This window comes from Eretmochelys imbricata, chromosome 9, assembly GCF_965152235.1.
Source record: "Eretmochelys imbricata isolate rEreImb1 chromosome 9, rEreImb1.hap1, whole genome shotgun sequence".
NCBI lineage: Eukaryota > Metazoa > Chordata > Testudines > Cheloniidae > Eretmochelys > Eretmochelys imbricata.
Window position 1 is genome coordinate 32,444,042 of NC_135580.1, and position 27,577 is coordinate 32,471,618.

General features: G+C 41.2%; 1 protein-coding gene across 4 annotated transcripts in view; it reads left to right on the top strand.

The window, feature by feature from the left end:
• The first annotated feature begins 3,421 nt into the window (after positions 1-3,421).
• The window catches only part of TFDP2 (transcription factor Dp-2), a 162,684-nt gene continuing 138,528 nt past the window's right edge, over positions 3,422-27,577 (top strand). For all 4 annotated transcript variants that reach the window (XR_013347052.1, XM_077825716.1, XM_077825714.1 and 1 more), the window contains exon 1: positions 3,422-3,500. The gene's annotated coding sequence lies outside the window, so the exon portion shown is untranslated. The remainder of the gene's footprint in view (positions 3,501-27,577) is intronic.

Below are 27,577 nucleotides of genomic sequence, written 5' to 3' on the forward strand. Positions count from 1 at the left end.
CAGGGCTGTGTCCTGAAAGGCACAAGGTGTCCCAATGCCTTGACATGACAGCTCTTCTCTGTCTGATATAATGTGCTGAGGTGCTAAAGGAAACTTGATTCAGTGAAATATCTTACATATATCCCCAAAAACTATGTCACACGTTTTGTTTAAAAGAATCCCTTGTTAGTTAATGTCTGTATAAAGTCTTTCCTAGCAGTTTGCAAATTTATCTTATCTGCTGCAGTGATTCACTGAATTGCACTCCCTTTCTTGTAATCCCTTTTAAATATAAGTTTGATCATCTAATTGTTTACTTTTTAAAATCTTATTTTTATTACTCTTAGCACTTCATCATTTACCTTTAACATTGTGTAGATGGATGTCATTGTGCTATTTAATTTATATTTTATAGCAAATAATCATTGAAAATATTTATAAGTAAGTAGTTGCTAGTAGTTTTATCGATGACATCTGTATATTTAGTATAGCACATCCGATGGTTTTACTGTGATTTTTAATATGGAATTTTTAATTCTAAATTTTTCTTTTTCTTTTTATAGCATAAGTTTATTCTGCTGGATCATGTGACTTCGAGTCTGACTGATTTTCTGGCGTGGTATCAAAACGTCTTAATTTTCATTTGATCCTCCAATGGGGATTGCCTTTCTGAACTGTTATTTTGCCTTTCAATCCAGCCCTTTAGTGCTTTTTTTGCATGTCACTATTTGTGTGTAGAACTTGGTTCCCAAATATTCACTTAGGGCAGTATGCTATCTCATATTAAATCCTTCTCAAAGGCAAAAAATCTACTGTAATTTTTACTGAACGTAAGAACGGCCACATTGAGTCAGACCAATGGTCCACCTAGCCCAGTATCCTGTCTTCCAACAGTGGCCAGTGCCAGGTGCTTCAGAGGGAATGAACGGAACAGGCAGTCATTGAGTGATTCATCCCCTGTCATCCACTCCCATCTTTTGGCAGTCAGAGGCTAGGGACAACAGAACTTGGGGTTGCATCCCTAACTATGTTGGCTAATGGCCTAGCCTCCAGGAACTTAAATATAATTCTTTTTTGAACCCAGTTATAGTTTTGGCCTTCACAACATAATGAACACACATCTACAACCCCAAGGTTGCTTGACAACCACAAGAATTGAAAAATCATGAATTATACACCCCTAAGTCATGAAATTAAAAAGCAAAAAAAAATCATATTAGTTCTTTTTATGTGCCTTTTTCCTCCTGAGTCTTTAGGGTGCCAGAGGTCCAGATGCATAAAAGTAGGAGTCTAAACCTCTGGCTGAATCTTGGCTTAGCCTCATACTTTGGTGGTTACTTCTCCCAAGCAATTCATATACCTAAGGCCTATCACTACACTACAAACTTATGTTAACTCAAGTTATGTCAGCATACAGTCATTGCGATTAGTATGTCATTTGTGCGTGTGCCTACTTGGCTCTTTGTGTCAGTGGTGAGTGTACTCACCAGGAGCTTTTGTATGGGTTCAGAGTGTGGTGCACCATCCATGGCTATGTATCAACCATCTGTCATAATTTGCTATCTCTCACCTTTGTCATCCTCTGGTCTAGGGGTAGCAAATTGTGATGGATGGTTGATGCCCTTTGCTACCCCTGGACCAGAAGATGACAAAGGTGAGAGATAGCAAATTATGACATGTACCTATCCATCAAAATGTGCTATCCTTTCACCAGTGAGAAAGGAAGTAACAAATTGTGACAGGACAGAAAAAGAACATCCATAGGTGTCAGTAACTGGTAGCAAAATCTGTCAGTAGTGGTTTTTGATATTATGCCCTGGCTTCTAGCAGGAGGCAATGATTTTCAAGCTGTGGGAGTCATCCCCTTAGTGAGGCACCCCCTACAGTTTGAAAAACTCTGTGCTCAATGGAAGACAGAAATCTTGGGTGGCATGTGACCCTGCATGCCTCCCCACTCATCACTTTGAGGGGGCACAAATATGCTTGCTAGCCCCATGTGCTAAAATGCTTAGTTACGACTCTGGCTGGGACTATTAACCTGAAATGGTGATTCTGATCCCAACGGATCTACAGTATCATGGATTGAAGAGCTGAGACAATACTCCTGGTATATGTCTAGGTGTTGGGCTGTAGGCCAACTTTCTAGTCAGAGACTTTCAGGACTTTAATAATAGAAAAATTGCTTAGAAGAACACAGTTCTTTAAGTTTCAGAGTAACAGCCGTGTTAGTCTGTATTCACAAAAAGAAACGGAGTACTTGTGGCACCTTAGAGACTAACCAATTTATTTGAGCATAAGCTTTCGTGACCTACAGCTCACTTCATCGGATACAGTCTCTTTAAGTCTCTCCCGCTGCAAGCTCAAAGGCAGCATCTTAGGGAGCTGGCAGAGTTGTTTGACTACCGACTCCCACTGATGCCAAAACCAGTCAGGAACACTATTAATTTTTGTCACGTGTTGTAGTCTTGTCACGATAAAGCCCTAGTAATCATTATGCTTACTGTCTTGTTTATGACCTATGCAGAATATAATTAAGACAATGCATATTCACCAAATATGCAACTTCGTAGTGTCAGTGGTATAAAATATTTAGATTTCTGTACCTTCAGCCTTAGCACATGTATGTTAAAATATGAATGTAATATTAGTTTGTGACTATGACCAATGTCATTATAAACTATGTAATGAACTAGCCAACCTCCAGGCATCCTGCCCTGCACGGTTTCACTAAAGGGCTGTATTGGGTTAATATGGTAGTTTGATGTCTCCATGCCAAAATACTTCCCTAAGTACTTCAGCCAGTGTGATGGGGTGAGTCTCTGGGGACAGGGCCTCCTTCTCATCTGCCCGCAGCGGGGCCATGAACTGGAGATGTCCACCTCCTCCACCAGCTCCGTTCCTTCCGGCCATCCACGCACTGGGCATCATGGGAGATAATGTCTCCGCTCCTCCCCCTTGGGGTGTGTGTGTGTGACGGGGGAGAGACGGTTAAAAGTCTGGTATCCGCCCCCCCCCCCCCGCCCCGTGGGGGAGCAGCCAGTCCTGGGTGAGTCTGTCTCCTACCAGTGTAGGCGTGGTGAGTCCTGGCTGAGCGTCAGCCACCCCTCGGGCTGGTGGTGGATGTCAGTCCTGCTAAGAGGTAGCGCCCCCTCCCCTTGTGTGAGCGCGGGGAGAGGGAGCCGGGCCATCCCGGCACCGCAGCTCCCCCCTCCCGCCGGGACCAGGGCTGGCTCAGGGTTAACGCGGCCGCGATAGGAAATCCCGGCTCGTACCCAGCACGACCCTCTAGAACTAGCTCGGTCTGTGCCCCGCCCCTTCCCCGGCTGTCTCTCGGATTGGTGGGCGGGTTGTGTACACACGGGGCCGCGCCAATGGGCGGATGGCGGCGCCTAACCTCACGCGGAGGGGTGGCCAATGGGAGAACGCAGTTGTCAGACGCCGCCAAGCTTGTGCGGGGGAGAGGGACACGGGCTCGGTGCGGCTGTGGAGCGAGCCGGAGAGTGGGCCGGGCTGGAGGCACGGTGAGCTGGGGTGGTTGGGACTCTGTGCGTCGAGGGTCGTTGGTTCTCGGTGCACCCTCTCAGGTGGCGCCGGCGCCAGCGGCAACGCAGAGACGGCCAGGGGGCGCCTCTCTCTCCTTGGGGCCGGGCGGAGCAGCTGCCAGGTGGCCGGCTAACTGCTACAGCAGCTGGCGAGGGAGGAGCCGTCGTCGGCTCCTTGTCTTGGCTCTGGTGCTGGCCAGGCCGAGCCCGCTCCGCCCCCGGGGCCTGTGGAGGCACGGGGCGGAAGAGCGCGCTGAGCTGCTGCGTAGGGGGCAGCCCCGCTCAGTCCCCGGCTGTGATGTCTCCCTCCCCGCCCCAACCGTGCACGGGGGCTAACCGCCGTATTGCCCTTCTCCCTGGGGGCCTGCCCGGCTCCCTGACGTGGGGCCACTGTCACGGGGATTCACCTCCCCGCCGAGAGCCCTGGAGACAGGCTCTGGTGTCTGACACCTGTGAGCCGCGGTCCCCTTTCACTGCCTTAGCAAGGTGGCCCGCTGTGCTTGGCGTGCCCGGCACGCAGGCCTGTGTCTGGAGCTGGGTAGTGCCGTGTGACAGCCGCCCTGTCTGTCTCACTGGGGCTTCTCCGCCACTGCTTGAAACCTAGCTGGGGGTCATAGAAGTGGCCGCGTGTGTGTTGTAATTGGTATCTTCCCCAGTCTCCTCAGACCCGTCTCTTTCCCAGGGAGATAAGAACGAGTTTCTGGGGGAGGGGTGGCTCAGTAGCGTTCTGTATTTGGTCCTTCTAGCAGTGTGGCAGTTCGGTGTTTAATTCACTTTATAGCAAGGCTGTGTTCTCCCTGGCAGTTTAGTTCCTATCAGTTCCGTTTAAAAGAAAAAACAAAACCCTTAACAGCTAACTTCTGATGTGCAGCACAAAGTTAAGATGTTTGGCACTGTAAATTTATGCAACACTCTGAAAAACGTTCTGGGCCACTCGTGGACCTGCGGCTGGTTTCTTATTTTTTTTTTTTGTGGGGGATGGGTAGTCAAAAGGTGGGAAATGAGAGCAGAAAGAGTCCCATATTTCACATTTGAGGTCACTAGGAAGGCCCATAATTCTTCTTTTAAAGGCGTAAGGGAGGTGAATATAGACTTTACGTTTCACAATGCAAACTTTAGTCAATAATCTAGAAATAATGCTGAAAATATAATGTAGAATCAGCAAACCACATATCTCCCCTCCCTCCCCCACCTTTACTTTGTGTATCTGTTTTTTTAACTTTATTGAAATCTTCAGTTGTACTGTTCATATTGATATCTGTTGTACTTGTGAGAAGGGGTTGGGAGATAATATTAAAGAGTGAGCTTCCATGGTCTCTTGCTATGCTTATTTGTTATATAGAATGGCAAAACCAGAGCCTGAATCCTATCTGGCAACTCTTATAAATGTTAAGCCAATTTAATAGAAACTTTTATAGAAATATAAAAGGGAGAGAGAAGCATTGATTACTGGGCTAGTCTTAACAATGTTGGAATTAAATGTTTTTTAAAGCATCTCGATTTTTTAATAGCAACTGGAGAATAATACTGTCCATAAATGACCAGGTCATATATTATCTGTCCTGTCTATTAAAGAAATTTCAAACTATGAATTGGTTTGATGTATGGCTTGATAAAAATTTGTTTGTATGCCAGTATATACTTATGTGGTTAAAGTGAATTAAATCAGGTTAATCCTTTTACATCAGTTTATGGCTGCTAATCCACTTGATCACATAGTAATATACTAATATTTTATATTGAAATCATGTCAGTTTTATGGGAATGGAAGTCACTGATGATTTATTGATACTATTATGATACAAATGAGAAAATGTATTTTACAGTTCAGATATTTGTGTATATAAACACAGGTACTTGCAACTTCAGAAATATGTTGTTTAGAATATTGTATGTTCAGTGAAATACAGGAGCAGTGAAAGCGCCCTAAAAGTGTGGGCGGGCACAGATGCTACCCCTTCCCCCCCAAGGCCTCATCTCCTCATGCTGTCTCTTTCCCCCAAGGCACTGGCCCCCGCTTGCTTCTCTCCACCCCTCCCCGTGGTGCTCACCCTTATGGCCAGTAAAAAGTCAGGGGGGCCATGGCCCTCCTCCCTCTCACCCTTGTTCCGGTGCCCCGATGCAATATCTTGCGGAAGTTTTGATAGAGTTGGGAAAGGAAGAGAGAAATTAGATAACAGGAAAGAAAAGATGACAGGAGAGGTAGCTGCAAGAAAAATGTACTGAAATATCTCCTCCTCCCAAGACAGTTTCTCTTGTTAAATGTGAAACATTATCTCTAAAAGAGACCTAGACTAATAGGTCAGGTGATTTAGGCCTACCCTAAAGAAAGAGGGGAAAACTGGGAATTAATTCTTAAAAGTGACTCCTATTTTGTTATTAGTGGGTACTGTCTTGTACAGACAAACTTCTGAGAGAAATCTTGTATTTTTCTGTAAAAACCCTTATGGTTCTCTTATAACTGTTTCCTGTGTGTGTGCAAAAATCATTGTTGTACTATAAAGAATGAAAAGGAGCAGTTTGACTCAAGTTAACCTTCAGTGGACACAGTTAACTTCATATAGCTACAGAAGTAATTTAACATGAATAGATGTACTACTTGTCTGAGCCTTCTGTTCAACTGTTATCACTACTTGTTTGTTAAGGTGGGCAGTAATTCTCACTACATTATCTGGCATACTGTACACACTGGATCCCTTTGATGCAAACGGCTACCAGGAAGAACAGGACCAAATTATTTTTGAATTATGTATTTTTTACATAAAGCTGTAAAACTGATTGTTTTTGAGTAACATTCTTTAGATATTAAAGTGTAAATCTGTTCAATATGAGGAATAAAGTGTCATGTTGACTTATTGCACCAGTTTTTCACTTTTAGAACCTTTAGTTCAAATCTAGTTTAGTCTGCATGTGAAATTAGTTCTGTCATCTCATTGTAGTCTTCAGTGAACCCTTTTTGTGGCAGGTTTGCAAAGAGGAAATTTGTAATGATTTGATGTAATTGTTTGCTCAGCAAAAGCCCGTTGCTGAAAGTACTGCAAGTTCTGATCCAGGTGAGTTTAGTGTTGTGTGTAGAAGCTTGTTTGAGTTCAGGCTATGAAGTGTTATCTACCTCTAAGAGGTTAACCCAGACGGATCAGTTGGGGAAAAGTGCATAATATAGTAAGACAAATGGTGTTAATTTTCTAGAAGTACCTCATATTTTCCCACTTTGCGTGTTGGAAATAGGTGTATGTGAGAATCATATCCAGAACAGCATTTTTGTCCGGGTGCACAGTTAAGAGCTGACACAGAGTAGAACAGACAATATCTTTTCCAGTTTATTTCTGCTGCTTAAGCTATGAGAGCCTATTTACAGGAGCAGCAAAAGAACATGCATGACACCCTATGATGGTGAGCTGCATAAGTGAACCTTACAGTACAAAGCAAGTTTCTGGAGATGTGCACCAAATTCAAGAAGAGAAAATAGTGGTGTGATATAGCTGGGAAAAGAGAGCTGTTTATCCATGCTGCGTTTTATGGAAATCTTAATTGTGTGTCATCTTGAAGCAGAATGTGGCCTTTTAGCTGTAGCCTGTGTAGTTCAATTGGCAGGAGTTAACCATAGTTGTCTTATTCATACAATACTGCCTTAAAACAGTGTTCTTTGTTTTTCTTTAATGCTCTGCAATTCCATTAATTTGATTTGCTTTTTATATGTGCTTCTAGCTTTTTTTGTTGTACACTGTTTAGAGGAAAAATCTTATCCTACCAGCTAGTAGTAAAGTCCTACAAATGTAGTCAATAGAGAACAAGTGAGCAGATCTGTAGGTGGGTTAACAGTCTTACAGAGATTATCAACTTTGCTCCCTCTGGTCTGGTGCCAGGAAATGATAATGTGTTCTTGGACTTAGGTCTCAGACAAGGCTGGTGCAAAGCCAACAAGCTACCTAAATCCATCTTGCTTTCAAATACACCTATCCTAACATTTACGTAAGTAATTAAATGAAAATAAACTAAAGTACATTGGGGGTTACTGTAAGAAAATTAAATCCACGTTGATACTTCGTTTAAATTGTTCTTAAGGGGGTCTCAAAAGCAAGCAATTTGTGTTCTGCAATTCCATGAAAAGGTAGTGTGTATTATGGCATGGCAATTTTATAGTGCTGAACTTCTTTAGACTTGCAGTATTGGTAGCTGTTCTACATTTTTATGGCTGTATCCATTAGTAAGAGTGGAATAAGAACTGAACTTTAAAAACGCACAGGACAGCTATGTTGGAAGAAGATAAAACAATGAAAGCTCACTTAGCACTGCCTCATTCCATAATTTTTGCTGAAATATCAGTTTCTGGCTACTTGTAGTAGGTTGATGATCAGTCAAATCATTTTCAGCTACTTCAAATTCAGGATTATATACCCCTTCCACTATTACAGATACAGAACTTTTGCAAGAAGTACAATCTAAGAAAATGAAACTAAACACTTATCTCAATTCATGTTACAAGATCAGTACATAAATATCTAATGACCCTTGGTTTTGGGCCAGCTTCTACTGTGGTGCAAAGCTTTCTAATAGGGCATCTTTTAATTCTTGTGAGATAAGTGTAGCTCTTCAATGAAAAAGGGACGGAACTAACTTTCATTTGGTCAAATAGAGAGTTAGCTATTGGTAATAAGAAGCTCTCGGACTTTAAGAACACACTTCATAGAAGAAATGTTCACCATGACAGTTCTGAGTTTAGAGCTTGCTGAAATTAGTTCTGAAATCTTTCCTAATTAACTACCATTTAATAAAGAAAATGAATTCAAAAGGTACTGTGTGTGCCTGTAATAAGAGTGACTGAAAGCAAGTATGCCAGCTGTCAAGGGCCACCTGTTAGTATAGTGACTGAACCATCCCCAATTTAAACATGTCATTATTAGGGCCAGCCTGTTCTGTGCAGAAACTTGCTAATTACTATAGACTGTCAGTTAACTACTGAAACTGACTTTCAAAGTAGATTTCTGCTTCTGTTAGTTGGTGACCTAGTTCTGTAGAACAACTTAGTGTTTGCTACCAAGTAAATGCTATAACAACTACTCAGCATTTAGTATTGAGTATCATAGTAGGGATTCAAACCAAGTTAGCAAAAGACTATTTTTAATCACTATACAAGATATACAAAAGTTGATGGGTTGTTCTTAAATACCAAGAATTAGAATTCTTTTTGTTGGAGAGTATACACTACACACGGAAATCGCTTAGGCCTTGCCCATGAAACCTTTTATACATTTGAGTAGTCTCACTAGCTCCAGTTCAATCATTTTTTGTATATACATGTTGGTAGGAGTGGGGCCTTAAATAAGAGTGTGGGTATTCTCCAGTAGCAAAAGTAATACCTGTAAATTCCCATGTGTTATCTTAATCAGATGAATTTATAAACTAGTGAATGAAATTTCTATCCTGATGTTTGAAAGCTGTGACCATATGAAATAATTTCTTTATATCCTTATTTTTCCATGTGAGCAGTTACTGTAGGTACCAGGAGAATCCTAACTGAACACTCATAGGTGAGGTTGGGGTCCTAATGATTGAGTGGAGGGAAGTCTGGCCCATACTATGAGGGGAAAAATGAAGAATGCTCTGCTAGTAGTTGTGTTTTAGTATACTCTCTTCTGCTTATGTGACAGTTTACAAAAGGAACCTCACATGGTCTCTCAGTTTTTTTTTTAACATCAGGTCTTAGGAATTGGTGAATTGGTCTTAGGAATTGGTGAATCCTATGCAATTCACTTGCTACGTAACAAAGAGAGATACAGTACATTTCTCATGGTACTGCTTCAGTTACTCCTTTATTTTATAGAGAAAAAATATATATTTCTCCTTGAGTCTCCACAGATCTCGACTTTTGGGCTCCTTTAGTTTACCATGTGATTCAATTAGGTCAGTCTGTTTCTAGGAGTTTTGGGTGTGCTCCCTTTTTCTGACCAGCACAGCTCTTTTAATTAATATTTTTATCATTGCAGAATTCAGGTTTATCAAATTTTCTATGTTAAAAATGGTGACTGTACATCTTCCAAGATGAAAGGGAGTTGTCTCACTTGGTGTCTCATGCTCTCCACAGTCCAGTCTGCCCCTCCTTCATCTAGGGTCGTTACCTGGGACCTGCCAGCTGCACACTTCCTAACAGGTACAGGGCAGATGCATCCACCTCCATGGAATGTGGGGCTAGCTGCAGTGGAGGTGTATGTGTGAGCCTTCTTTCTCCAAGCTCTGTCCGACGCTAGTTTGCCCCTTTTACTCTGGAGTGTTTGAGCATGTTGCTTCAGGGGATGAATTCTTTCTCCTATTCCCTCAGCATAGTCCTTCCTCTCTTATATGGCTCAGCAGTTCTAAAACACTAGTGCTCACATTTTCCTTCTCCTTGAAGTGTCTGGTTGAGCAGTTTTTCCTTCTGTTTTCCCAGAGGCTGTTCCAGCAGACCCCTCAATTTCTCCTCCTCATTTATTTGGTCAAAGCAGGTTTGGGGTGTGTGATAGGGTGCTGGCTACGGAAATCTGAGCTAGGACTCTGTCATGCCAGCTCCAATCAAGAAAGGGGAATTGGAGCTGGCTAAGTAAGCCCAGGCCTGATTGGCAAACGGAACCACTGCTGACCTCATTAGTGAGGGGCTACATAAAGGCTGGCAGGAAAGAAACCAGGGAGGAGAAGGTAAGGGAGGAGCCAGAGAATTAGAGGGAATGGTAGCTCTTCTCTGCTGGCTGTGGGAGCTAGTAGTCCCTGTGGCTCTACTACTGTTTGTAGCTAGAAGGTGGTGGGAAAATATACTGTAAATAAAGAGCACAGGTGATTGCACCAACACAGAGGTCTCTTGCTGGTTTGTGGGCATAGAAGGACAGAAGCGAGGAGGACATGGCAGCGCCTTGCTACAGGGTGACTAGTTCACCTATAGTAAAGAAAAAGGGATAGTACTACTAGTTTAAAAAAACCAGAACAGGAAACTTATGTACCCCAATAAACAAATAATTCCCTAAAGTACATTAATAAATGCAGGGAAGAAGGAAAATGGCTTACTTGTAAATCAGCTTCTCTGAAAATATTCAGTGTTTTAGTGATTCTGTGTATGTGCAAGCATCCAAACAAAACTACTTTTGGTTTTAAAATCTTAAATTTTTGGTTTTGTCCTTTTTGAATGTGTTTATTTCCTGAGGTGCTTTGCCCCCCATTCAGTCAAAGGAACTGACTAGAATATTTGGAGGGCCTATGTATATCTGTCCCCTGCAGAGAGGTGAGGGGGTGCTAGGCTTGTACTCTACACTGTTTCCCTAGAGGTCCAGTTGAAAATATCTGAACTGGAAGTTCTGCTAGTCTCACCCTAGGAAGCCAAGATCCCAGAATGAGAATTGTCTGATAGATTCAGAGAAGCAGAGGAGTAGTCCAGTGTGCTTAGTCTGACCCTATAGTTCTGCCCCCACTCAGTATGCTAAGCATACTGTTTTACCCCTTGTTGACTGATTTCTCACATCCACACCCCATTGCTGGTTCTAGCTTGCCAAAGGCTAAACCTTTAAGACTGTTCCTGTATTTTTCTGTTTATGGTGACAATGCTGTTTAATGTATTCATCAGCTCCTAGCACTGCTGCATTTGTATAGTGTAAGATTGGCAACAGGACAAGGGTTAGTGGAGTTATATTTGTTAGTGGAATTACTGGGCGGGGAAAGCAGAGAAAGATCCTAGTACCTGCAGTCCCTCATATCCAGCCATCTGTTGAAATGATTTCACACGGAAGTTTATTTTGAGACTTAAACACTCATTTGTTCCATTTTTATTTTAAAATAGATATTGGCCTCTGTGATAGCCATCTATGTTGGTTTTGTTTCATATTCTATCTTATTTATTAAACACATTCTTAAACTTTTTATGATCATTTATTTAAGGAGCTTTATTAAAGAAAGGTAACAAACAAAAATATCATAGAAATATTTTATACACTTGGAATGTTATAAAAAAAAGAACAGAAACAAAGTAACATATCTGTAATATATGTACAAACAATAAATTCAAAGTCTGTTCAAATTATCTTTAATAGAACCTATTATCAAATACATGGGTAATTTGTTGCATCACATAAGAGGATCACAGAATAATTAATAGAAATTCCAAAGTAAGAAGTCCCCACTTTTTGTTTGCTAACAAATTTGAATTTCTGTTTCTGTAATACCAAATCTTCATTTTTTAAACTGTATAATTTGATTACTGATCAGTAATATTTTCAACAGAGGCTTTGTTTTTACAAAATCTGAGAATAACGTCTAATAGGAATTGGATACTAAAATGTATTTGTAAGATTTGTAGAAACAAGATGGCAATACACTTATTCCTGTGGAAGAAAAAATTCTGGTGAACACTTGGAGCAATTAAGAACCTGGTCTGAAAACCGAGACACAGTTTAGTAGCATATGTGCAACAGGTGGTCTAATCCATTTTGCCACTATGCATAAATTAGTAGCTTTAAAACTGAGCTTGTACTGATTAATCAAGGAACCTTTCTGTTACCCGGCAGCCTTATGAAACCTAATCTTGTTCTACACTGCGCTGAACCCTAACATTAATTCTAGGGATAGATGTACATATAATTTATTCTGTCTTTCAAAATGAATACGTGCACTTCATAGGTCAATTTTCCATATAACTAGGAGCAGCTCAACAATATCTTCAGAAAGGAAGAGTGGCACATGGAGTGTAAAATAATTTTTACATTGCAGTAAACATAAGATCTACTAGCTACCTCACTTAAATAGATTGTTAGGAATGGATTTTTTTTCTGTGATTAAAAAAAATAAAATACAGATTTTTTTTAGTTTACCCACATGATCATGTCCAAATACCATCTAATGAAATACAGTAAAAGTGATGGCTTAAATTCTAAAAAAGCTATCCAACAACTAGAGGGCCCAGCTGCATTATTTTGTTGTCTTGTGTGACAGTTAGTATAATACTGGCATAATAACAGCACTGACGCTTGGAAGACTTGCAGTATGTGGGAGGTGATGGGTGGTATTTAGGAGCACAGCGGGATTCATCTGTTGGTGCTCATTTGTTTTGGAGGTAAAGTGTCTTGAGGTGCCAATGAAAAAAATTGGGAGAGAGAGAAATTAAAACTGAAGTTTGCTTAAACATGGATATAGGAATGAAATAGTCTGTTTTCCAGTGTAAGAGGCTCTCTTTAGTTTCCGGAGGTTTTTGTTTAATAGACTTGTTTACCAGAAACTTATTATGCTATTGTGTAAAAATGAGTCTTTAGAACAATCAACTTTAAGGGCAAATCAATTTCTGGAGAACTAAATATTGTTCTGCAGAAAAACACATTCTGTAACTTGTGTTGTCTGTTTCCAATAAATGAATTATATGTCAAAGCTCTAATATGAATGAAATTTTAGAATAGATTAGTCTTTTTAAGCTGCAGAGAAGATTGGGTTAGGTTGTGGGGTTTTTTTAATCTATCTCACTGGATAAATCAGAATTGGACGTAGCTATCTTTTAACTAAATTAATAATTTTTTGGATTTTGAATGTGTTCCGTGTTTGTGATCATAACTGGACTTTGTTGCCCTGGTATTCCTATTGCTTAGTGTATTGTTCAGCTGTCGACTTGCTTTAACGAGAGCAGTGAGGTAAATTATGTGTAACCACAAGGTGAACAAATTGTGGTGGTTTTTTTTAGAAAGAAAAGCTTTACATTCTGGAGAAAGATACTTAATCTATGAGGCACATTTTCCATGCCATAGGACTGGGCCTCCAAATCCATCTTTGTATAATTTCATCAGAAACCCAGTGAGAGAACAAAGTCAAGTTTTGCATTTTGCTATCTGTTTGATGCAAGCTGTCAAGTAGTAACTGGGAATAAGAAAGAATCTACATTTTGAGACCATCTGCATGGGTTCTTTTGTCTGAAACTGACAAGAGGTCATGGCAGATGGTGAGATCACAAAGTTTGGCTTCTTGAGCTTGACAGAATGTGTTCATAAAGCTGGAAGAATACCAACTGTTTTTACTGGCATAGAGGTTGGTAACAAGACTGTAGTAGAGTTTTTTTGGATAAAATCTCCTGGATCACTAAATTTGATACAACTTAATCTTTGAGAAATTATCAGTAGTTCATTTCACTAATAAAATTATCTCTAAGCAGACTAAATATGCTTTGCAATTGTATCCCTTTGTAGCCTTATGTATATCAGATCAGAAAGACTTTTGAATTTCACAGAAAGCAGGTTGCCCATCAAATACAGAAATATTTCACTTGAGGTGAAAGCACATCCATCCATCTCCCTTGCATAGGATCCAAGACTTTGTACTTGGAATAGCAGGGGTAAGGGGTCAATGGTGGGGCTGAAACAGGGATTAGGAAGAGAACGGGCACTTCCATCCCAAATTTTAACACATGATGTAGGAATACAGTACAATCTCATTACTGTGGTTGTAGCCTGATGGCTACAGCCTCTCCATACTTTATGCAGGAGTCATTTGGAATCATTGTACCTTCACAGTCACAGATCCAGTAGTTCCACCTCCACACTGTCACCAATGATATTCTCTGTATTGTCCTATGAGGCCTTTGCAGAGCCCCCACTTCGCACACTGCAAAGTGTATAGAGGTGCTCTGACATGACAGTTTTGTTTTTATGTATGCAGCCATCCCCTTCCCCCCCGCCCCTCCCCCAAAACAACATGTATCTAATACAAGTTCATGGTTCAGAGGACTTTGGATAGATCCTTTGCCCTTGGGTTGAAATTTATCCCTGATGAAGTTATTGAATTTTAAATTTGAATTTCGTACAGACTCCAAACATATAGGAATAAAATGTATGAAAGAGATCCGCATTAGTTCCTAGTTTAGTAGACCCACTTATTTACCCATCATCTTTAGTTATGAAGTGAACTTAGTAACGTTTTTGCAATGTTTGTTTCTAAATCTTCTCATAATTTGAGCTGTGATTTTAAAATTTAATATGCCAGCATTCTGCATTGTTGATTGTAAGGAACTATCACTGATCAGCAAACATTTTTGGTTTCAAAAATTTTGTGCTAAACTGATCATATTAAATGCTGTTTGTGTTCTGTTACATCACCACAAAGGTTGTTTTCCTTTTATTTACAAAGTTAATGGTCTCTATTAGAGGACTAGTGGTTGTGTTGCTATTTTGGCAGGAAATCTGAATTGGAGTCATTACTGATATTCGATGATTCCCGATATCAAATCAAATCTGAGATTTCCCTTACTTTAGAATGAAGCACTTAGAGAATCGATCTATGTATATACCTATTCCTTTTCCTGAGTTCCTTATATTGTTTAAGCCAAGTAACTTTTAAAAATCTAGCTTTAGTTTTCATCATTTATACTGATTACTCATTGCTTTTCTCTCAACTTGGGCAGTGAAAAGAGACTAGTTTATTTTTGTTGCTTTCAGTTCCTGGATTTGATGCACTAGCACATGGCTGCAGCATTTGTGTTGCAGATACTGCAAGGGTGTGTTTATTTGTTAAACAGGGCTTTGGAGCTCTGCTCCAGCTCCAGGCAAAAACCTGCAGCTCCACAGCTCCGGAGCTGCTCCACACTCCAGCTCCGGGCTCTGCTCCAAAGCCCGGGTATTAAATGGCAAAAAAACTTCATTAATGCAGAGTTAAAGTTGCCTGGTGATAGCTTGTGCCCTTTAAGAACATTGAATTCAGCAAAATTCTAAAAATGAGGAAGTACAGAGTTAAGGTAAATGCCCATATAACCTTAACTGTGCCCTCCTGGAGCTGGCAATAGCCTTTGGGAATTATTTGCATGCTCTCAGCTACATTCACAGAGTTAGGTGTAGCTGTATTGAATGGTGGAGGAATAAACTGGGGCAGCTTGGAAGACCTTTGATTGTGATAAGAGGTGATCCAGGATTTGCCTGAAGAACGTTATAGAACTATGATGATTGTAATATGAGGAAATCTGGATCTGAGTGTGTCCCCGTCTCCTGTGATGTGTGCTATCAAAGCAAAGATGTGCACAATTATCTTGAGGTTCCAGGGTGCATCATTTCAATGCAAAATTGGATAGATAGTGCTAGTACCAAGGCACTGGGATCTTCTTGCCATGAATATTGTCAGTAGTGAGGTGGAATATGAGAGCAGTCTGTGGATTTAGTGTTGGGTAGGGGAAAGTATAGGTTCAGGTGATATCCTGTGTGCAAGTGTGTCATGGGGTTGTAAAACAATATAAAGTAGTTAAATTGTATGAGTGTGGTATTCTGTTGGGGGAGTAGACTCTGTCTGAGCATAGAGCAAGTGCAAGTAATGCCTGGCCATTACAGTGAAAAGGCAGTGTGTGAACTATGTGTGGTATAGATGTTCTGCGGAATTGCTCAAAGAGGGCAGAGTTAAGGTTGTATGGACATTTACCCTAACTCTGTATTTCCTGGTTTACAGAATCCTGAGTTTTGCCAAACTGGACGTTCTGGAAGAGTCTGAGCTATCATTGGGCAACCTTAACTCTATCTTAACGAATGTTTTTTGCCATTTAATTTCCTAGTTTTTTAAAGAGAAACGTGTGTTGGTGGGAGTCAAAGGTCATTTTTGCAGTTGTACTTCTTTCCTAGGTTTGCAGTTGATATGTTACAGTGGTAAGGTAATAATCAAAAGACCTAGTTTTTATATAGTGCTTTTCATCAGTAAATCTCAAAGAATTGTACATCATCCCCATTTTACAGAAGTGAAACTGAGGCAAATAGAGGTGCTGTGACTTGCCCAACCAGTGGCATAGCTAAGAATAGTCCCAGTCCAGGGGTCATTCCACTAAGCCATACAGTTGCTGTGTGATTCCTGAATGCTCCTTTCCTCCCCCTTTACTTTTTGTGATAGTAGAATGGGGATATGATCGTGCTTTTGAAATGTTTGCAATATACAGTTGCTAAGAGGGCCAGTGAGAGAAATCTCATCCATGGTCTGTGTGTGTCCCAAAACTTGACAGTTTTTTATTACATGGTGATTACAGTCTTTTTAAGCATGAGCGAGAAGACTGGTATATGTCTCCCTTTACCCCTTGCCCCACAATTCCCCGAAACATGTACCCCCCCAACCAAAATTTCCAGCTCCCCCTCTCATTCTATTAAGCCGTTAGTTTGTTCTGTAGAAGCCATTGACATGGAAGTTGTTGTTCTTTGCTGTCTACTTTGCTATATGTGTATGCTGCTACATACACATCACAGGCAGCAGCTTACTGGAGGGTTGCATGCTATCTTGGTTATGTAGCCTGAGCTGGGCCCATCATTCCCAGTACCCACCCCCAGCTTGGACTGCTGCCTCTGCTTCAGCCAGGCTTCCCAAGCCATGCCCACTGTCCACCCAGTCTGCTGCTCCTCCACACCAAGCCCCTTCTCCACACACAGTGGCCAGGACCCACACAACATGCAAGGTTGGTGTGCATATTAGCTATTCATTTTCTGGATTACAGATGTTTAATTTTTTGTTATCAGGTCCTTTCTCCCCCCAAGATCCCAGCTCATATGGAGGAGCAGGGAGAGGGGCTTCACATCCCCCAGGAGAGCAAGGTGCCCCAGATACCAAGAAACACAAGGCGCAGAGCTCAGAACCCTGTAGAGGGAGGGGTAGGGCTCCCCCAGATCCCAGCACACACAGAAGGGGATAATTCAGGGCTGACCAGCCTTCTATAAACCCCTAACTTCATCTGCCCCTCACATTCTCCCACCACTTCCCTAATCCCTATCCCCCTCCCCCTACCAACCATTCCCATTTATCTCCCTCTCCCTAATACCCCAAACCCCACCTACTCATAGATACATAAATTCCATGGCCAGAAGGGACTATTGTGATCATGTAGTCTGATCTCCTGAGTAACCCAGGCCATAGCGCTTTCTCAAAATAATTCCTAGACCAGCAGTTCTCAGCCAGGGGTCTGGGGGCCCCTAGCGGGGCCATGAGCAGGTCTCAGGGGGTCCAATAAGCAGTGCTGATGTTAGACTCTCCGGGGCCCAGGGCAGAAAACCAAAGCCATGCCATGCAGTGCTGAAACCTGGGGCCCAGAGCGCCATCACCCAAGGCTGAAGCCAAAACCTGAGCAACTTAGCTGCATGGGGCCCCCTGTGGCATGGAACCCCAGGTAATTGCCCTGCTTGCTACCCCTTAACACCGGGCTCTGGCTTTTATATCCGGAAAAACAGTTGTGGCTGTTCAAATTCTAGTTCAAATTCAAACAGTTCAAATTCCAGCATTGAATCATGTTGTACCTTTTTTCTGCTAGATTGAAGAGCTCATTATTAAATAATTATAGACTGTAATCAAGTCACCACTTAACCTTCTGTGTTAAGGCAAATAGATTGAACTCTTGGAGTCTGTCGTCATAAGGCGTGTTTTCTAATCCTTTAATCATTCTTGTGGCTCTTCTGAGTCCTCTCCAATTTATCAACATCCTCCTTGACAGTATTTCAGCAGTAGTCACACCAGTGCCAAATACAGAGGTAAAATAACATATCTGCTCCTCCTTGAGATTCCCCTGTTTATGTGTCCCAGGATTGTATTAGCTCTTTTGGCCGCAGTATCACGCTGGGAGCTCGTGGTTAGCTGATTATCCACCACACCCCCCAAATCTCTATCAGAATCACTGCTTCCAACAGTAGGTTGCCCCATCGTGTGAGTATGGCCTACATTCTTTGTTCCAAGATGCATATGTTTACATTTAGCCATATTAAAATGCATATTGTTGCTTGCACCCTTGTTTACCAAGAGATCCAGATGGCTTTGAATCAGTGACCTGTCCTCTTCTTTATTTATCACTCCTCCAAATGTTGTCATTCGCAGACTTTATCAGTGATGATTTTGTGTTTTCTTCCAGGTCATTGATAACAATGTTAAATAGTGAGGGCCAAGAACTGATCCCTGCAGGACCCAACTGGAAACATACCCACTCTATGATGATTTCCCATTGACAGTTATATTTTGAGACCTATCCATTAGCCAACTTTTAATCCATTTAATGTATGTTATGTTAATTCTATATCGTTCTAGGGTGTTTGTGTTTTTGTTTTGTTTTTTAATCCATTATCTTGCCTGGGATCCATGTCAGCCTGACAGGCCTGTAATTACCTGGATCATCCTGTTTACCCTTTTCAAACGTTGGCATGTTAGCTTTCTACCAGTCTTCTGGAGCTTTCTTTAGCACTCCAAGATTTTTAAAAATCAGTGTCAAGGTTCCTCCCCCACTCTGAACTCTAGGGTACAGATGTGGGGACCTGCATGAAAAACCCTCCTAAGCTTATCTTTACCAGCTTAGGTCAAAACTTCCCCAAGGTACAAAATATTCCCCCCCGTTGTCCTTGGACTGGCCGCTACCACCACCAAACTAATACTGTTTACTGGGGAAGAGCTGTTTGGACGCGTCTTTCCCCCCAAAATACTTCCCAAAACCCTGCACCCCACTTCCTGGACAAGGTTTGGTAAAAAGCCTCACCAATTTGCCTAGCTGACTACAGACCCAGACCCTTGGATCTTAAGAACAATGAACAATCCTCCCAACACTTGCACCCCCCCTTTCCTGGGAAATGTTGGATAAAAAGCCTCACCAATTTGCATAGGTGACCACAGACCCAAACCCTTGGATCTGAGAGCAATGAAAAAGCATTCAGTTTTTTACAAGAAGACTTTTAATAAAAAATAGAAGTAAATAGAAATAAAGAAATCCCCCCTGTAAAATCAGGATGGTAGATATCTTACAGGGTAATTAGATTCAAAAACATAGAGAACCCCTCTAGGCAAAACCTTAAGTTACAAAAAAGACACACAGACAGAAATAGTTATTCTATTCAGCACAATTCTTTTCTCAGCCATTTAAAGAAATCATAATCTAACACATACCTAGCTAGATTACTTACTAAAAGTTCTAAGACTCCATTCCTGGTCTATCCCCGGCCAAGACGACTACAGACAGACACAGACCCTTTGTTTCTCTCCCTCCTCCCAGCTTTTGAAAGTATCTTGTCTCCTCATTGGTCATTTTGGTCAGGTGCCAGCGAGGTTACCTTTAACTTCTTAACCCTTTACAGGTGAGAGGAGCTTTCCCCTGGCCAGGAGGGATTTCAAAGGGGTTTACCCTTCCCTTTATATTTATGACAATCAGCATGAATGTCCAGTGAGCTCCTCAACCAGCTCTTTATAAACTCTGGATGCAAGTTATTTGGGTGTGCTGATTTAAAAATGTCTAACTTCAGTAGCCTCTGTTTTGTATCCTCTAGAGATACTAGTGGAATGGAAATAGTGTTATCACCATATGGTGAGACTATATCATCTGTTTGTTTTTTTTTGCCAAATACAGAGCAGAAATATTTATTTAACATGTTTGCCTTTTCTGGATTATTATTGATAATGCTACCATTGCTATCTTGTATTGGACATGTCAGAATTCTTTTTGTTCTGAATATATTTGAAAAACTTCTCATTCTCCTTAACTCTGCTCTCCTCATGTCCTTTGACTTCCCATATCAATTTTCTACAATTCCTAACTTCTGGCTTCTATATTACTATCAACTTCCCCTTTCTTCCATTTGTTATACATTATTTTAAAAATTTTTTAAAGCTGTCTTCACTTCCCCCTCTAAACCAGGTATGTTTTTTAACCATTATGGCTGCCTTCCTTAGTTGTGGAATTATGGCTTTTTTTTTGGCCTCTAAAAAGATGTTTTTAAATGATTCTCAATTTATCATTCACATTTCTTTATTAAATTCTTCCTTCCAATTGATTTCGCTGATAATTATTTTGAATTGGCTCTATTAAAGCACCAACTATATATAATTACCAGTCTGGACTTCATTCTGCTTGCGCATAATAAATGTGAGGAGTACTCTTGCGCTCCTAATCACCCATCCCCTCCCAGTGAGTATTTGAATGTGTAATTTATTTTCTTTTCAAAAATAGTTTCAATTCATTCTGAATATTCTGCTGTACTCCCATTATGGTCCTTTAAAAACACAACCCACCGTACCTGCCTCCAAAAAAATCTTGACAGAGGCAGATTTTTACAGTTCATTCTCAGATTTCTGCCCAGGATGGTTTCAAACTTCAAAGTTGCTCATATTTGTGAAACTTAAACAAAAATAAAGTATTTCATTGTTTTCTCCTGGTGGCTGTATCTTGGGAACCACTTGCTCAAATGACCCCACGTTTGGATCACTAACCCTACCATACACTCCAATAAGGCACAGAAGATTTCAAAACAATCTGTATAAGCGCACAGGTTTTAAAGCCTGAAGAAGTGTCATCCTTTAAACAGGAAGGGGTTCCCAACCTTAGCTAAAGCGGAGCTGGAATGCCATTATGTGTATGAAATTAGAGGGAGAATGGAGGAGAGGGGCTCTGCACATCCATCAGTAGCATAGCATACTCAGAAGTGTAAAGTGGCACATTCATCTCAATGAGATGTTCTCATCTGAAAGAGAATACCCCATGGAACTAAAGGCAGCCTGAAATTAGAGCTCTAAAATGTGTGAACTGCTCCACATCAGTGGATCTCACTCACATGGGGGAGGAGGGGAGAGAGAGACACCCCCCAGAAAGCCAATCCTCCCAACCTGGCTCACATGGGGCCCCGGGGTTTGGGGTCAGTCCCACATAGATGGGCAGGGTCCCCAAGATCCTGGTGAACACACAGTGGGGCAGAGAGTGGGCTTCAGACACCCGAGAAGTGCAAGCCTCTTCCAGAACCTCTTCCAGAACATGACTGGGCTGGGGGCTGTGGGGAAAAGCTGATTAGATACCCTGCTCATCTGTGGCAATCTCAGAGTGTGGTAGACACATGTTGTAGGGAGATAGGCACAAGAACACCCCCTCCCCCCCCGAAATCTGTCTCACATCGGGGGCTGGGAAGGGAATTACACTCCGGTAGATGAGCTGGAGGCTCCCGGATTGTGGCACACAGGAGGGGAATGTGGGTTGACAGGTGCCCCTGCCCCATTCTCCTCCCCATATCCCACCAGTTCCTTCCCACTGCCCCTTGTCACCATCCCCTCCCCATCACCTCATTCCCCAACTCCCTTCCCCCCCCCCTTTTCACCCATCCTTCCACCCAGCAAGTATTTGCTTGTATAGTTTTTCTTTTCAAAAAGTAGTTCCAGTGCCTTCTGAATACTCATCTGCTATTCAGATTAAATTTCCCTAAAATAAATTAATTTAAAAAAACAGCCATTTGGCAGAGTCAGATTGGAGCATTATGCCTGCTTTTTCTAACTTCAGATTTCTGCCCTAGGTTGGTTTTGAATTCGGAGTGCCTGGGGTGGTGCTTTGATCCAATGACTATAACATCCTCAGTTAGCTTCTCTCTCCACACATGCTCAGTGTAATTGATTAGGCATGTAAGCCCAAGGTCTTGTCTACACTGCTACTTTACAGCGCTGCAACTTTCTCGCTCAGGGGTCTGAAAAAACACCCCCCTGAGCACTGCAAGTTTCAGCGCTGTAAAGTGGCAATGTAGACAGTGCACCAGCGCTGGGAGCCGTGCACTTGTGCTGGTAGTTCCTCCCCTCATGGGGGTGGGTTTTTTTACAGAGATGGGAGAGCTCTCCCCCAGCTCTAGTGCCGTGACTGCACAGCCACGTTAAAGCGCTGCCATGGCTGCGCTTTAACGTTGCTGGTGAAGACATACCCGTAGAGTACATAACTGGAGAAGCAAATGCTCTTTCAATTAACATTTTAATTTGATATCCCCCGCCAAAGCGCTGGTGGGTGCCATGTTCTCGGTTGTGGTGATTCTGGTGCGGCGATCTGAGCGCTGGTTTGATCTCTATCTGTGAGCAAAAAAACATATCCAGAATGTGTCAACTTTAAGAAAATCTGCTTCCCCCTCCTTCCTCTTCCCCCCACCCCCAGGTGACCGGATACCAAGTGTGAAAAATCGGGACGGGTGGAATGTAATAGGTGCCTATATAAGCAAAAGCCCCAAATATCGGGACTGTCCCTATAAAATCGGGACATCTGGTCACCATGCCCCACCTCCCCAATTGGGGACTGTATCTTGTGAACCATTGGTCAAAAGGCCTCAAATTTGGATCACTGGCCATACCACACGACCCCATATGGTGAACCAAATTTCAAGGGCATCTGATTAACTGTATGGGTTTTAGAGCGCTTAGAACAACTGAGCTTTATACAGGATTTTGGTCCTAACCTTAACTATAGCAGAGCTATAGTGCTACTATAATCTAGGAAATGCTTCTGATGGTCTTAGATTTTTGTTACAAAAATTAGATTTTGGGGGTTGGGGGGGCAGTTTTGACTGGATAGTATTGAAGATGTAGCAGGAATAGTGTTCATTAATTCACTTGTATGGGTTCTTAAAATCATCCCAGCAATAAATTTAGAGTGGACAGAATTATAGCCAACCTGAGGTTTGATCCATCATCTCTAGGGCTGCAGATTTGTCATGGCATTTTTTATCAAAAATTCCAGAACAGTCATGATAAATTTACTCAAAATGAATGGGTTTAGGAGAAATGATGTGTAAAGTCACAGTTATGAAAATTAAAATATCTGTACTTCCTTAAATAAAATATACAAGCACAGTGAGATGCAAAGGAATCTTTTTATTATTTATTATCTTAATTTGGTTTTAACAATAATGATGTGAAATGAAGTGACACCCTTTTAAAAATAGAACTAGAGGAAATGACAGGCATGTGGTGCATGGTACAGTTGTATATTTAAGTTTATTCTGGTATAAGATGTTTGTTTTTATACCTTGGTGGAACACTGGTCATCCTGAAGTACACTTTTGTATGCTGAAAATGATTTTTCTGCATCAGCACTATTTACTGGCATAGTCAAACATGAGAGAGCAATCACGGCAAGTGTTTGCAATCTCGTTTCAGATTTCTCCAAAACTGAAAAGTTGTTACTTCGCATTTCGTGGACAGTTTTGAAGTAAGCATGGTATTCATGCAGTGCTACGCTATTATCTTCAAAAAGTGTATTAGCCTCAGACACTTCTCTCTCAGGTGTGATGAGATATTTTGTTTGATTTGGGTCACATACTAGACAAGCATTGAAAAATGTTGCTGCAGGCTAACTAAATGCGGCAGTAGAGTTTCACTGCATGTATCTTTCAATTTTTTCAGTGCTATTACGGAGTGCTTCTTTGCCCACTACATGCTTACCTTCATTGGCACTGCTCTTCACTCACATGCATGTGCATATCACAGGTTCTTTATATTTTGTCAAGGTATGAATGGTAGGTGGTTCATACCTTTGCAAGATATTCATCTGTTTAAGGACTTCTAGTAACTGGAATAAATAGATGACATCTGCAACGCACAAACTGCTTGAGTGATTGCTCTCTTCTTTGAAAAAGGAAATGTAGTTCTCTGTGAGAGCTAAGTGGAAACACAATGTTAAACCTACTGTTTCAGCACATTATAACTGGACTATTTCCTTCATCTTCTTGATGCATACAGAAGCAAGCTTTACATGCAGGGCAGGCTGTAAATGTTTGTTTCACGACAACCACGTCATTTCCTTTTTCATGGTTTTTATGCCACATGTCACCAACCAGGTTTAGGTGAACAACACATGTCGCATGCGCTTTCATGCTCTGCTCTGCGCCCTGGCCTTTTTCATATATGTTGTGTTGTCTGATACAACTGCAGTGATCTGGTCAAAGGAAACTTTGTATTTATCCAGTGTTTCCCAGGTTGCTTGGCTAATAGTCTTAAAGTTCAGAGTCCAATGACCCACAATCCAACAGAAGTACACTTAATTTCAATTCGTGTTTCCATTGTGGCTTGCTGAAAACAGTGAATATGTTGATTTTCTGCATCAGTGGTCTCAGGTGACGATGGTGATTCGATCCCAAATCTTTAGCTTATCTTTATTTTCTCTTATGTAATTTTCAAATATTCTTGGAAAATAGAATTTCTGTAGATGGCTCTAACTTGGTATGATTCTAACATTTTTCAGGTTACACTGTAAATACTCCTTTAGGGTATATTGTCAGGGGCTTTTGATGGCAGATTTGCTGAACAGAGCTTCAGTAAGCTTTACAATGTTCGGTCTGTCTATGAAGTTGCTCCTCTGTTTCCTCAAACATCTGACAAAGTTTCTTGCACTTCTTGTTCTCTGCTCTCTCCAGATTTCAAGACCTCTATTTTACATTTGTGGGATGCTGTCTCCAAATGTCTATCTCAGCTTGCCTGACTCTAAATTACTGGTACTCTGTATGTTGGGGGGGGGAGATAAATCGCCACTTTTATTAAGCTATTTTTGAGATATTGTGCCTTGCACTTGTGTGATATTTTACCTGTAATCAACACCATAATTTTAGACTAAATCCTTTGTTTGCAAAGTAGCATTGTGCTTATAGTATTGCTAAGGAAAACAGCTGACTTGTCAACCATAAATTATGTAATAGATAATTTGCACAACTATCAAAAATGCAACATAAATTAACTGTTACATAATTTGTTCAGTTAAGAAAAACATGATTTTTAGTAGGCAAGTTCAATACACTTGATTAGTGTTCCCAGCCTTTTCACTAAGGTGACCCACCAACTATTTGTTGTGTGTTGGTGTTTTGTTTTTTTTTCCCAACCCACCTATGATCAAAATTCAGGGGTGGGGTGGGGACTGTTAGTCCAGTGTCTTTCTCCTCCTTGTCCTGCAGAAACAATGGGTTATATATAAAATAATATGCATCCTATTACTTTACTCAACTAACAAAATGCACTCATGTCTAATAAGGTACTGTTTACATGAAGTTCTTTTCAAAGAGGTTTTTCAACCAGCATGGCTGAGACCTTCCTTTCATAAGACCAAGCCCACTGGCAACTTGTCTCCCCAGATGAAGGATGCATGGGCATCTCTCTGCACCCCTAGCTATATTAGACCAGTCCTTTGATCTTCCTCTCTTTGTTCATTGTTCCTGTTAATTTCTCGTGCTGAAGTCCCCGCAGTCTCTTTGTTAGCATTTGACTCAGAATGCACATAGACTTCCCTCGTAAGACATGCACGGTGGTCAGCCAGGGAGATAAGTGTGTCTCCCGTGTCCTATCTGGTGGAACCTGTTTTAAGACATGTTACTCTGGGTGACCTGCCTTTCACTTCAAGGCTTTAAGAACATGATTTCCAGTGTATACATATCATTATATATTATCCACAAATACATTTTTACAAGATTATGACCACCAGTGTGACACAGGCTTTCAGTAGAGACCTTACATGACACTTTTTGGTGAACTAGTATGTAAATACCAGACCCGGGGGGTCCCTGTAACCTTTATGCACACTTGTGCCCTCTGCCAGTTGGCATCAAGAGGTCCTTGGGTCACAGCAAGCTCACACACACTTGTATAAACATTCTTCTCCACTGGCACTGAGTCACATGCACAGACTACACGGTCAAGGTCTCAAAAGTGAAGCAGCAGAGGTTTCCTGTGGGTTTTGGACTGGATTTGTCACCACAAGCCACAGGCTGGGGTGACTAGGTACCTTTTAGTTCATACCAGCAGAGTCTACATGGGGCAGTTAGACCACAGTGCCTTAGGGTGTTCTACAACTTACCCTCCTAGTTACCAGCGTAGACTCCAGAACCCAGGTAGGTCCAGGGGTGTAATGAAGTGAGGCCGGGGGACTAGCCCCCTCCTTTCTCCATCATGGAAGGAGAGAGGGTGAGGGGTGGAAATTTGCTGTGACTGGAGGGGGGGGCAGAGAGAGAGGAGCGTAAGTGAGAGGAGCTACTGAGAATGGGCAGCTGGTGCTCTGTACTGCTCTCCCACTCCTTGGTGGCTTTGTTTCAGGTTCTATTTGGATGGAAATTCAAATGCAATTACATGCATAAAGCAGCATTTGAATTTATTAAATAAAATTACCTTAACTTTACTAGATAACATGAAAATGTTTATCAAACAGTTTATCAAAAGAGGTTTTACATTTAAAACTGATTGATTAAACAAAAGAAGTATGTGTAGGTGATGAATTGAACTGATTTTTTCTGGTCACCATGTTCTTCAATTTAGAACTAGTAGATCTTCCTGTCTCACATCTAGACTGGAAGAAGAAGAAAAGCTTTCCTGCTTTTGTCAACTCCCAATCAGTGTCTCAACTTTGAACGAACTAGTCATTGAGTTGAATAAGCTCTATTGCAAAAAATATTCTCTCTATCTGCAGAAGAGGCTACTGCTGTCCAAAGCTAGTTTAGCATTTTAGCAACCTCTGGTTCCAGGTGCTTAGGCGGTGATTTTCACCAGTTCAGTGGTTTTGACTTTCTTTAAAATTTTGCAGCAAATACATACTCCTAAATATTTTTTGTATATAATTTAGATTAGATTATAGTAAAATTAGGCCTTAACATGTGTTATCAATTTCAAATTTAATTTTAAACAGGTTTATTTAAGAAAACAAACTATTTTTAAATAAATATCTAATTTAAATCTAATTTTGTAAATATTTTAAATTAATTTTATATTTTTGTTAGTCTTGCTGTGTGTCAATAGTAATCCGTAATCAGTTTGAATTTTTTCTTTGTAGTGGCCTCTAATTTTAGAACTACTTCTTTCTAAAAATTCTTGAAAATTTTCATAGGTGACTCAGGGTAGTAGTCGCCTATATGTGGGAGCTCAATACTTATTTCAGGTAATGTTCAGTACTCCATAGTTTATTCCATGAGAGGAAGAATACATTATATATAGGCTCTTCATATTCCTGCTTGTGAGAGTGTGCCACTAATACAATCTACATGATGGAAGCTTCTCCAAGCGATGCCTGGCAGAGGAGCATTTGTGTGCCCTCTCCTACCCCTGAGCATTCAGATGTTCTGAGGGTGAGGCTATAAAAGGAAACATGGTACCTGCAACACCAGATGTAAATTAACCTCACTGGGTCTGATGGACCTGGAGCTTTGATAGGTTGTTGTTTTTTTAAATATAGTTGTTCTTCTATTATAGTTTTACTGATAAGTGATAGTGTTAGAGTGAGGAGTTACAGTTATTTCAGGGTTAAGGCTTGGTTCCATGCAGGATGACTGATCTAAAAAAGAAGAAAGTGGATTTTAAGATGTGCTTTCCTGTCT